The sequence below is a fragment of the Chroicocephalus ridibundus genome, chromosome 1, assembly GCF_963924245.1.
Source record: "Chroicocephalus ridibundus chromosome 1, bChrRid1.1, whole genome shotgun sequence".
Classification (NCBI taxonomy): domain Eukaryota; kingdom Metazoa; phylum Chordata; class Aves; order Charadriiformes; family Laridae; genus Chroicocephalus; species Chroicocephalus ridibundus.
Genome location: NC_086284.1, coordinates 204,778,970 through 204,792,523, shown reverse-complemented (window position 1 = coordinate 204,792,523; position 13,554 = coordinate 204,778,970). Strand labels below are relative to the sequence as shown.

Below are 13,554 nucleotides of genomic sequence, written 5' to 3'. Positions count from 1 at the left end.
TTCAGTTACTTCTCTACCCTTACTTCACACAGCTCATTTTGTTTGTACGGGATAGCAGTTGCAATTTCAAACACAGTACAGCTTTACAAGGTCAGTTAAATAATCCAAAAAAAGACTCCTTTGTGAGGCTGATAATCCCCAGTCAGATCTGCGTTTACAGTCCTTACTCTTTCTCCCCTCTTGCTACCATTACAACACACTGACTCCTGCAAATAATTTTCCCATAAATAACGTTACTATCCCTAATGACAAATACTACTACTTGAAGACCAAGTGACTGAGGAAGGGTTTTTGTAAGCACTTGCAGCTACCAATTCCAAGTAGTTCTTAGCCATCTCTTACAGACACCAAAAGCGAAAAAAGTGAGAAGTTACTGCAGGAAAAGTTGCAATTCAGTTTCAAGAGCTCAAGCAAGTAAGCAGTGAAAGAAACTCAGCCACCTCAGTCAGAGCCAAGGCAAAATGACCTACTGAGATGAAATAATAATTTACTAAAAATTGTTGGAATTCTTGCTTTGCAGTATCACTCGGCTATTTTAATTGGAAGAAAAATTAACAAAAAAACTAAAAGTAGAAATTAAATGCCAATGAAATTCAGCTGCAGTCTAAAAACAGTGTTTTATTTCATTTCCAAAAGTCCATGCCTTAAAAAAATTAATTGGTATATCACAACTCCTAAAAATGAACCTACTTAGGGAAGCATGTCTCTATGTTCATTATCACCCCATCTGTTTTTTACTCTGTTCATCTTTAAAATCTGAGCAATACATGAAAAGGTCAAATGTAAAGCCAGAGAATACAGACTTCTTTCTAATGATCTTCCAGTTCTTCCTGTTTTTAACCTTTGCAGTGTTGAGAGGAGCAAGAGGTTAAGAGGTTATAATTTTCTATAGAAGGTAATACTGACATAATGTTGGCCAGACTCTACAAACGCACATTTTAAGCTGTAAAAGTCAAGAATCCCAAAGCTAATCATTTGAATATGGTTAGGTTAGAATATCTACCTTCTGTCAGCCCATGTTTGGAATACACAACTTCTTTTAGTAGAAGGACTTTCACAGGAAAGGAAAACAGCCATAAAGCACAGCCATAAACCTCATCACATCCTCAAATTAGGTCAGACTTTTGTTTCTTAGAATAACAAGAAGTAAATAACAAGAAGCATTGCACTATAAAGGTTAAGAGGGAAAAAAAAAAAAGAAACAGCAGTAATAAAATACTAGAAAGCAAAGAAACAAGATTTTTCAACACAGCTAAATAGCCTGCCAAAACACTTATTCCCTATAATAGTGTAATCAAAGCAACAGATGGCTAAGAGCTAATGGAACAGAAAGGCATCAGGAACTGTTGTAAAGAATTATCTCATGAAACATCAAGCAATATTCCAAAGTTTACCATGCCTTAGGCTATCAACGTGACAGCAATTTCAAAGAAAGTGTCTGGCACCTCTGAGGACAGATCAGCTAGATCAAGTAGCCCTTAACAATTACAAATTTCATCCTACAACGCTGTGTTTGAGTGTGGAAAGATTATAAATTATACAAAATGATGGTAACTAGCAGGCAACAAGGAAATGGGTGCATCTGAGACAAATCAAGCTTCTTAAAATGCTTCTCTCACCTCTTATATGACCAATCTCTAAAGCCCTCATCAATAACAAATCAGTTAGCTAGTTAATCTGAAGATGTGGCTTCTCTTTAATAGAGACACAGCTATCACTTTCCGATGAAGGTCAGAGAGCAGAGGGCAAGGCTGTAGCACCTCTCTTGTCCTTGTGCAACCTTGACTTGCACCTGCTGACTCAAGTCCCATTATTAAAGCACAGAAGTATAAGGACACAAAATCTCATTACTAATTCTGGTCTTTGGACAGCAGCTTCCGACCAGATGTTTTCTCCCACCTCACAATATCATTATATACATGCTCACTCTGTTAACTGCTTGAACAAAGCCATTATAAAACAGAAATGTCAGGTTTTACTTTTAACTTGGTCTTAAGAATAGGTATTAGCTACTCTGTTTACAAAAAAAATCCAGTTTCAGACAAAATATCCTTTAAATTATAAGCTCTGAATGATTTAAATATCTACCAAAAGCCATTTGGATTTTCTTGTTCTCTTGTTAGTCTCTGCGACAAGGTAACAATTACCTATGCAAGTGACAATATCTCATTTCTGGAATCCGTGCACATATTGCCAGCAGCTCTAAAGCGCCCTCAAATATTTACAATGAATTAACTTTAAAAAGTTACTTTATTTCAAATTCTTTTCAATTATTATTTTCATATTCAACTACAGACAGACCTCCATCAATGCCAGATTTGCTGTTGGATCCCATTTAAAAACATTTCTTTTCTTCTTAATACAAAGTTCAAATTCCCTGTGTAACCCACCTACAGGAAACTCCAGGTCTGCGGATAAACTGATGAAGAATCACAGAACAGCTGAGGTTGTCAGGGACCGATGGAGATCACCTAATCCAGCTTCCTGCTCAAAGGAGGGTCTATGAGACCAGGCTGCTCAGGGCCTTGCAAGGCAGAGACAAGCTAGTTCAAATGAGCCAGAAGACATCTTGCTCCTGGTCCATCTTCCCTTCCTAGTTCTCCTTACAAGTTCCAGGAAAACGTAACGACAGACTCTTGCAGTCATTTTCATTGAGTTTCACTGGGGCCAGCTTGAACGAGAGCAAGCGTCTGTATACAGACTTACCAACACTTCTTCAGTGTCAGCAATGTTACCTGATAGTCATACCAGTCTTCCAAGCCCTCCTGTAAATTTGTCCACTGGGAGAAGCATGACAAGACTGACCTCCTTCTGTTACAGATGCTACATTTAAAGACATACATTCTACATTTCTATAGTCTTTTTAAAAATAAATGGGTAGTCTCTTTAAAAATAAACGGGCAAAGCCATATTATACAGAAAAATTACTATGAAGAAAAAAATGTGAAGTCATCTAAAGAAGAAGAAATACCGCACCTAGTTTTGCCTGCAGCTAGCACATGCGTTCAAGATCCAGTTCTGCTCCTGGAAAAAGTCAATCCCCACCCCTCACTTCAGTTATCTGCCAGTAATGCATTTTGAAACCTTCACACAAGTAGGAACCTTTTGGGGGCGATACAGGCAGTAGGAAAGAAGGGAGATAAAAGAGGAGAAGAATAAGTAAAGTGCATAACTTGTTCCACACAGAGAACATTATTCATTACCTAGAAACTGGAGCATTTTGATGCAGCATTTCTCCTTACTAATGCAACATACTGTTCAATTCTGGATGCCATTTCAAGCTAACCCGAAGCTTTAAATCTTGTTACCATAAGAACACCTCCAAATATATGATAATGCAGAACGTGGCATTGAGTAGCAGATCAAGAACACGATGAAACACCCATTTTTCAGAGCTTAAGACAAAGAGCAGATTTTAAATCTGAGAAAAAGGCAAAATGAATTATATTATCTTATTTAGATGAGTATCATGGCTAGTCAATCACATTTTTCACCCTGCTCTATGCAGATGTTGCTTATTAATGCTTTATATGTTTTTCTTGGATCACCTAATTGCATTATTTCAGAACCTGTTAACAATCAACAGTCAACAGTACAAACCACAAATAGAATTACAGTCTGGGAGAGGCATTTAACAATAACATACTATCTTATCTGGAGAGAAAGAACCTCAGTTTAGCCTTAGTTTTGAAGAGAGACAGATACACAAAAGTATCGATTAAAAAGACTGGGATGGATTATACAGAGACTCAGACAAAGCCAGGGTCAGTCTCTGCTCAGTTCCATCCCTGGAATCCCAGCAGAATTTCATACATTCTGTTTCCCTTGGAGTATTTAAACTAAATCAGGTATCATTTTAATCAATTTGTTATAAAACACTTGAATGGACAAGGACTTTGGAAGAAGACTACCTTATTTCAGTTTTGATTAAGCTTGTTCTATAAAGACTAGACCCATGTAATTAAAGCACTACAATTTATGATAAAGAAAAACCTCTATGATTCTCATTACAATCGTACCTCAACTATTTTCAAAGAGATCTAATCTTAGCCTGCCTTTCTTGATCTGTAGCAAGGCAAACACCACTTCCTTATTTCACAGCTCCACCTTATCCATCTCCCATTCCATCCTCCAGCCTTTCTGTAGCCTTGTTCTCGTAACAGCTCCTTCCATTCATAGCTTTCTCTTTGGAGCTACCTTCAACTCCTAAACTTAGTTTCCAGTTTCTGTATTGACACATACTGTCCTCAGTCTCCTCCATTCTTCCTCTACAGCATATTTTATTTACAAAGCCTTTCACAGTTGAACTGTTCATAGCAGTGGCCCATGCCTCTCTGCATATAAATGGATGAATCAATTATCATATTTGCATTAATTATCTTAAAAGCATTAGAATCAGATACCTTCTTGCCCTTATAGGTACTATCTAGCCTTAGTGCAGTTTCCGTTTTGCAATGCGGTCAGAGCTGTCCAAGACATTATGGTTGACATGTTTCCAGTCCAGAGAAACCACCTAAACAGATGGACAACCAGAACACAGAGGCAGACTATGCGGCAGCCTCTAATTTAAAATCATTTCTGTCTGCAAAGAAAGCTGAACTCAATGTTATTAAACATTCCTGTGTTTTCATGACGGATATTCTACGAGGAATAATTTTTTAGTGATCACAAATAACATTTACTAATTGGTATGAAACCAAACTAAGTGCTTCATATTTCAAAATAACTCAGTGGGAAGACCTAACACACAAGGTGGTTTCTGATAGCTTTCTAAGGTGTTCTTTTTTTTTCCCTAACGCACATAATGCATAGCTGCTAATTCCTTACAGTTTATTTAATATCTACAATTTTTTGACCAGTAAACCTATCTGTATTCTTCTAAAAGCACTATCGAGCTCTAAGTTAATGTGTATTTAAAATGTTATCTACAATGGAAGACTTAGTTTTAATGTTTTGCTGGCAACTGGCCAAATCAACCAAGATGAATCTTCAAAGAAAAGGGCCAGGAGTGAATTTAAAAATTATCCAGCTGATTCTCATATAAAATTGTCACTAAACAGAATACAAAGATTTTGGCAAACAGCTAAGTGATGATTCATAGCAGAGTGAAGGGATATAAAACATTAATGACTTCTCAATTTTCACCTATTACTTTACCATAAAAGACAGTTATGTAAAAATATTGTTCAGATCAGACATATTTTCAGGAATACCCATTTATAGAAACTATTTATAAACTACTTTCTTGCACTATCATAAAAACAGGAACAGAAATGATGGGATTAGCAGGGCCACAGAATAATAAATCCTTACAAATAAACACCGGAAAGTGCAGGCTATTTGTTGTGCTTACTGCACTTAAAAGTGCAGTAAAGTACTTGCAAATACTCCATTATCCAGTCACAGATTTTTGGTCTAATTCTGCATTTATGAGTCACAGACACCTACATGAAAAAAAAAAAAAAAGAAAGAAAAAACCCAGACACATAATCTGTCAATCCACTTTGATTAACCATTTACACAAGCTAGGATCAGTGAAGAATTTTACTTTTACAAAAATACTGTGTCACAGTTGGACATCAATTGCATCAAGCTTCCTAAAATACCTCTATACAGGGCAAGTGCACAATGGCAAAGTGATATAAAGTTTCTGTATCACAGCTGAAAGCAGACAAAGTCGCACAATCCCATAATCTGTTTCTAATTCAGTATACGTATTTTATTGAATGCACACAGACCCATCAAAATCTGAAAGATCAGGACCTCACAGGACAAGAGACCACCACCATACCTATTATTTTCAAGGCTTTATAACTCAGCAGTAGAAAATAAAGTCAAAATGTGAAAATAAAACCTCTGCTAATTTTAAAAGAGAACCTCTATTTTTCTACATTTACACAGTATAAAAGATTAATCTATTAGTTTAGAACAACTTCTCCGCCAAGTCTTGTTATTCTTTTTTTCTTAATAATCCTTTAAGAAAAGCAGTATTTTTTAAATAAAAAAAAATCTCCTTTAAGTATTCTCTATTTACTAGATACTGCTTTCCAATACTTCTAGTAGCAATGAATATGACCAACGAACATTACAAAACACGCCCAGGAATTTTAGTGACCGCAGGTATTTTTGGTATTTGAATTCACTGCACATTTTCAGAATATCCCTAGGTAGTGCCATTGGACACTGTATTTTAGTGACTAATCACTGGCATTCCAAACATTTATTTTAATTCAAAAACATTCACATTCATATATATATATATACACACGTATTTACAGTATTATAGATCAGCATAGTGCTGACACAACAGCAAGTATTAAAAGGCACCGGTAATGTAACGAGACCAAAGTGAATCTATCAATGCTAACATTACTAGCAGTACCACATTCATGTAATTTTTTTATCTTCTGCGTGCTTTACTAATAACAACAAAATGCATTTGATGGTGTTTTCTTTATCAAGGGCACAGAGAACAAATATCAAGTGACTTTGGATGTAATACACATTCACATCATGCTTTCCATTTTCCATCTGGAAAATATGGACAGTCATCCACTATTGAAATGTATGCTAAAGGTATATTTATTTAATTATTGCTGTATGCACCACCAGTAACTTCTTTTCAGCTTTGTGAAGAATTCCGTCCAATAAGGGAAGCATCTGCCCATGTTTTCTTTAAAAAGAAAAACAGTCGGAAACACTTACAAGTTAGATCTTATAGCAAACGTGTCTAATCAACCATAAAAACAATATTGCTAGTGCACTATTATAACAATTAAATAATTGGGCAATTTTAGGTCCGAGATAAGAACAACATTGCAGGATATTTAATTGCAAGGCTGAGCCCAGGAATGCATTTTGCCCCAGTAAAAAGCAAGAATAATTATTTTCCCCTCAACATCTCTCTCTCTATGTAGAGAGATACACTTCCTTCCTCTCCTACTCTGCCTCTAGAGGAGACACTAGAATCTGACAAATACTTTGACTTTTTAAACAGCTGAAGATTCGCTTTCATTTAAAACTGTTATCGTGACAGGTTTCCATAGTACTTCCCTGCAGCAATCGCTGCTTCTGCCTTCTCTATTTCTATTTTAAAAAATAACTTTAAGTAGCAGAAAAAGGGAGATAAAAAAAAATGGGGAAAAAAAAAGCCTAACTAAATCGCCTCTCCATTGCAGCCAGAGCAGCAGCAGAAAGGAAGCAATACTGAGAGATGCTCTTTGCTGTCCCTTCCCCCTTTGCAGGTTTAAATCACTAGAGTACGGGCCAGCTTATTTTTAAAATCAGTTTCAACCATGTGAATTCTTGAGCAAGAAGTAATCACAGCGCAGTTAATGAACAGTCTGTGAAACAGCAGTTCTTTCAGTGGCTTAAGTCACAGGGAGAAAAAAGCAATCCATTGACTAGAGTTCAGAGTCAGCAGCTTAAGATGTGATTTTCAGCAAGTCACTGACATCTAAATTCAAAAAATGAGCTGAACCCAGAACTTCCCAAATACACTGTCCACAACGGACATAATTGACAAAGTACAGTTATTCTTCCCTTTGACCCATGAATTGTCAGATCCGTTGGGTCGGTCTAGATCACCCTTATTAAGTAGGTCCAACCTCTAAGCACAAATGAGTTGCCTTGACTGCAGAAGTAAATGATGAGCTTGTAGAAGATCATCTAGTGACATGCCTTAGTGCCAAGCCTTCTGGCAGCCACAGCAGTGTGCTATCACCCCAGCCCTGCCTGGTGCTCAGGGGCAGGTCACTCCCTCCCAAATGACATGCAGGGCAAAGCCCTTCAGGCTTACAATGACCCTGGCCTTCGTTCCCACTTCCTGAAGAAGTGCTTTAACACTGCTTCACCAGCACCTTCATTTTCTTCATCACTTGTGTAGTTAAACAAGCAGTCACCCATGCTGAGGAGGAAGCTGAGGATACTCACACTCAGGAAAGGTATCAGCTGGTGAATCCCAGCAAAACCACCCCTAGAAGAGCTGCAAACACCTGCTGAGGTTCAGTTTTTATATACTGGCATTCTCTGCTGCACATCTCATTCTTAGGTGCTTAATTTACTGAGTGCAGAACCTAGGTGACAAAAATGGCATTGCGAACCCCATTCTTGTAGCCCCATGCCACATTCCCCATTGTCACAACCCTTACTGTTCATGGTAAGACCTAGGACCATTATAAATCCGGTACGTGATCTCTCCCTCGGCCTCTGTTCTTCACCTGCAAACCACAGATGTTGGTACTTCACCTCTGTCATAAAGGTGCTGTAGGGATAACAGCAACAGGAGCTGTAAGGAATTCTGGCAATGCAGATTATAGACTTATCTAATGTAGAGGGACAGATCAAACTCAGGTAAACTTGTACTAAAAACACCAATCCCTCAGCTACAAACAGAAAATACAGAATACCAGAGAATGGCAACAGCATTTTTGCCATGCACACCTGGAAACAATATGCAGTAAATACGAAACTTGGCACAGGGAATTTCTGGAAGATCATAGAATCATAGAATGTGTTCGGTTGGAAGGGACCTTTAAAGGTCATCTAGTCCAACCCCCCTGCAGTAAGCAGGGACATCTTCAACTAGATCATGTTGCTCAGAGCCTCATCAAGCCTGGCCTTGAATGTCTCCACAGATGGGGCCTCCACCACCTCTCTGGGCAACCTGTGCCAGTGTCTCACCACCCTCATTGCAAGGAACTTCTTCCTCATGTCTCATCTAAACCTATCCTGCTCTAGTTTAAAACCATTGCCCCTCATCCTATTGCTACATGCCCTTGTAAAAAGCCCCTCCCCAGCTTTCTTACAGGCCCCCTTCAGGTACTGGAAGGCCGCTATAAGGTCTCCCCGGAACCTTCTCTTCTCCAGGCTGAACAGCCCCAACTCTCTCAGCCTGCCCTCATCAGAGAGGTGCTCTAGCCCTCTGATCATCTTCATGGCCCTCCTCTGGACCCACTCCAACAGGTCCGTGTCCTTCTCGTGCTGAGGGCTCCAGAGCTGGATGCAGTACTCCAGGTGGGGTCTCACGAGAGCAGAGTAGAGGGGGAGAATCACCTCTCTGGATCTGCTGGCCACGGTTCTTTTGATGCAGCCCAGGATGCGACTGGCCTTCTGGGCTGCGAGCACACATTGTTGGCTCATGTCCAGCTTTTCATCCACCAGATGCATAAAGGTTTCTCAATCTTGGTAGTTGCTTTCCTTCTGCTTGAAACTTGGGTAACATACATGATCAAGAGAGATGTTTATTCGTTTATCATGAATGCAAACAACTAATCTGATTAAACACTGCAACTTAGTACCATCTCTGAATGAACTGATCCATTAAAACACGTTTGTAACAGCTCACACAAACAGCACAGACAATACTTGTTAGCTAAGAATTGTATTTTCCTAGTTATATATCAGTAAACAAAGCAACATGGACTGACAAAAAGTAAAGATATTAAAAGATACATACAACAATGCACAAGGTCCAATGAATTATTTTTTTTTAATAGAAGTCCAGAGGAATTCCCAGAAACAGATCTTCGGTATGTAATGCTGTCCTTTATCTGTGCTCAAGTGGATCACTAGTATGGCATACACATTTTTGATAATGCTGTCACACACTAAACAAGTTAAGATCAAAAAAAGTACAATTCCAGTTTCAATATAATGACACTATCGCTAGTGGAGAAAAGGTACAGCTGATAGAAAGAGGAGATTTGGGGAACTGACAGCTGAAGGAAATTGTCTACTGTCCCCTTTAACTTATTAATACAGTATGATATTGTGTTACTGCAAGTGTTAAGTTCTGCAGTGTACAGACATTTTTATGTATAAATTTACATTGTGCCTTACCGCTAAAGTTCTACATCTCCACTCCACATACAGAAGTATTGTATCCACCTTCACTGATTTCCAGTATTACTCATATTTTCAAGAAACAATCTCTGATGTGGAAATTGAAAACCTATTAGGTTATAAGCGTTAACCATCTTACACAAAAATTATCTACCCATAACATGTATTTAAAATCCTAAAATGTGAGCTATAGTCTACCCTTTCTATACTTGACTCTATTATCTGTACATCTGCATGCAATCTTTTCAACAGAATCTTATATTAAGCAAGTGAGTGGGTGGCATGGGTAGAACACAAATATTTTGAGAGAAATTCCTGACAGGATCTCTCCAAATTATTTGTGGTATCTTAGAAGAACATTACACCTCAAAAGCCTAAGGGTGTTTCTCTTTGGTTATTCCTAACGATGTGTGCAGAGCATCCCTTAGACATGCACACATGCACAGAGTCCCAGCCAACCACAAATATGCACCGTACTTCACCTTAATGCTCCAATGTAAACGCTTTAGTAAATACCAACTCACGGTTTAAACATGCATGTTTGAATATGTTTCTGAAGGACTAGCATTGCTGAAACATATACTTTTACTTGGGAAAATATTCAAGTTTGGATCTCTACATCACTTGTCAATAGAAAGTCCTTTACCCAGTCACCATTCTCTGTTTCCACGAGCATAAATTCTTCCTTGCTCTATTTCACAAATGCTCCACATAATATGCATTTCATCAGTCCAAACAGCAATTACTTTAACTTTTTTGTTTTCTTAATTTAAAACCTGACATGTTTTTTTCTTCAGCAAATTTTCATTTATTAGTTCTTTTTAAAAATTTCTTCATCCTCTATCCTACACAAATGTTATCTTGATTTCTTTTGTGGTCTGCTTATCACAGCCAGCCAATGATGACCTTGCAGGTAAGAGGGCTCCAGGTAACAGTTAAAGTCATCATGCAGATTTTCAGCATTCTGACAAACCACAATGATTCCTTCTTTTTTTTTTTAACCTTCAAAGTATGCTGCTGGCCTACGTAAATGAGACCAGACTGTTGGTATTGAATGTCCTTGCACTCACATCAAGTAGTGTGGGAAAATAACGGAAGACTGGCGAGGACTGTAAATGCGCTCAAGTGTTGCAACTGGGGTGTGGAAAAACACATATATCATATTAACCATTGGTTACTCTTGTGTGCTTGGCATCTGTGTTTAGATAACACAGGGCTGTGATAGACATAGAGGCACCCTATGGAACATGCTTGAAATTCCTGCCCTGCTGCGAGAAAGATCAAACCACAGCAGTAAACTACTCCTGTGTGAATCAATGATATACAGGAGAAAGCAGCAGGTTCAAAAATTCTCTAGCATGGACCGAGCTCTGCGGTGCTGCTTCAGAGATCCCCCGGTTCGTGAGGTAGCGAAAATAAATTTACTCTTTGCATTTCATCCATGGTTTTGTGGCTGTTCCTGCATCCTGTCGGTGTTGACTCACACAAGTAGTGTGCCAAAAGATTCCCAAACTTATCTGAGTGTGAAATACAGTATTGTCAACAAGGTGATTGACTTTGTTTACAGTAGCAAGTATTTTCCATTAGTGAAACTTCAAATGCATTAAAAATGCAAGCGTCATGTCAACTGTAAATTATAAAGCAATGCAGGGATGCCCAGCCTTTCTGGCTGGGTGGGCAACTTGCCTTTGCACAGGTGCAGGAGAGGGCCATAGGCCATGTTCCCTACTTTATGAGAAGACGAGAGCACACATGCTAGCATTCTTGTGTGTGTCAGAGACAGGACACTTGCGGGAGAGTTGTCCCTCACATCCATTCACGTGAGCTTTCTCATATGTGTGCACCCACTGCAATCAGGGTGCTGGATGATCTGTTCAGGTGTCAGTTCCAGGACACCACGCCATCTGACTTGTCCAAGAAGCTACTAAATTTACCACACATATTGGAAAGATCTGAAGAAGTAGTTCAAGTTTACCGTCCTTCTCTAAAACAACTGTATCTACAGCTAAAAATACAAACAACTAGCAGAAATTTATCCAAACTGTTATTCATAAGTCTAGTTTTCATTGCTCCCCACTCAACTATCTCTGAGGTTTGTCCACATCCTTCTTGACGTGTTGAATTCACTATTAGAACCCACAGGGCTGAGTAGAGCACAAAGGTCGCTCCATATGAGTAGAGCACAGGGATTACTCCATGTTTAACAACCTATACTTTTGTTCACACCTCCCAGCTCCTCCTTTATATCTGCTTGACATGACTGACATTCAGCCTGTAACTCACTATAACCTCAAAATCCCCTTCTGGTCGTCTACTATCCACACAGCTATTTCTACTATATACCCATGCTTTTCTCGCCTTTTTCTTTCTCTTCATGCAGTACTTACGCTTGTTTCTTTTCAATAGCATCCTATTTTTTCAAGTCAATTTCTCAAGATTAGTCTTAATTCTAACTCTGTCCTTACAAGACCTCTTAATCCTTCTTAGATAGGTGCAGTCTGTAAATCTGATAAGTATATTTTGTATTCCATCATCCAGATCATTAACGCAAGCACTGAGTAGTGCTAGCCCTGGGGCAAATTCCTGCAGAAACTCACTCAATACTTTCTTCCATTTCAGAAGGGAATCAGCACTGTGTATGGCTTTCCAAACTGTTCCACATTGCTCTTGTAGCAGTTTAATCTAGATTATCCTTCCTCATTTTGAATTTGAAAATATCACAGCTAAAAAGTATTACAGACAAAACACCTGACCCCACCTTTTACTCCTCCATCCACTAAACTGATCACCCTTCAACAGAAGGAAACTAAGCTGGTTTGACAGGACCCAGTCTTGAGAAATCTGTGCTGATCATGAAGTAGACTCAGCACACGCATGGTTAACAGGCATGTCTGGGACACCAAGAAAGTGTGTGAGTGCATGCAACATAATTAAAAAGCCTGTGCACGGTGATGTATCGAGGAAGCACTAGAGACCATCACGAAAGACACTAGCCATAGGGAGGAGGAAGCATCACCACACGGCCTGGCATGCAGCAAGTTCTCAGAAGCAGATATCAGATTGGGTCAAGTGTCCTGAGGGGCTGCACGTGGCTCGCAGACTAAAGGCCGATTCCCACTACAAGACATCATCCTTAGCACATATATCAGATACTTAAAATCTGGAACCTAAAAAACTATGTTGAGGTGGAATATTCTGTGGAAGGAGAATGTTGTCTTCTCGTCACCTCATGAAATCATCAGAGAAGCATCTCCCTTTTCCAGGAGAGAATAAATTACATATCCTCTTCCAGCATCCAATCCCTTCTTTAAAATCCAACCCAGATAGCCTCTAAAATTTGACCTTTTAAAGTTTAAATGTGGTAGCCGAAAAGTTCTAGAAACAAAGGTTAAATCTTATACAGTCAGTCAGTACGCAGTCTTTCTCTTGTATTACATACTGCTGTGACACATTACCATTTTTAAATGGTATCTAATGTATTTTAACAAAGCTGTCAGAAGGAAAACTGAAATTCAGTCAATACATTTAGGAAACCAAAAGATTTATTTGTTACCTCAAAAAGGCATTTGATTTCAGAAACATGAAATATTAACATAGCAACATGACTGGGAATGCTAAGAGAAGTATTTAAAAGATATGTTACCCTCCAAGATGTGTTCCAAAATGAAGGGTGCTGCACTAACTCCTGATTATCCTAACATCTAATTGCTG

General features: G+C 38.7%; 1 protein-coding gene across 1 annotated transcript in view; it reads right to left on the bottom strand.

Annotated features, from left to right (window-relative positions):
• The window catches only part of COG5 (component of oligomeric golgi complex 5), a 191,442-nt gene that overhangs the window by 75,475 nt on the left and 102,413 nt on the right, over window positions 1–13,554 (bottom strand). The window lies entirely within an intron of this gene.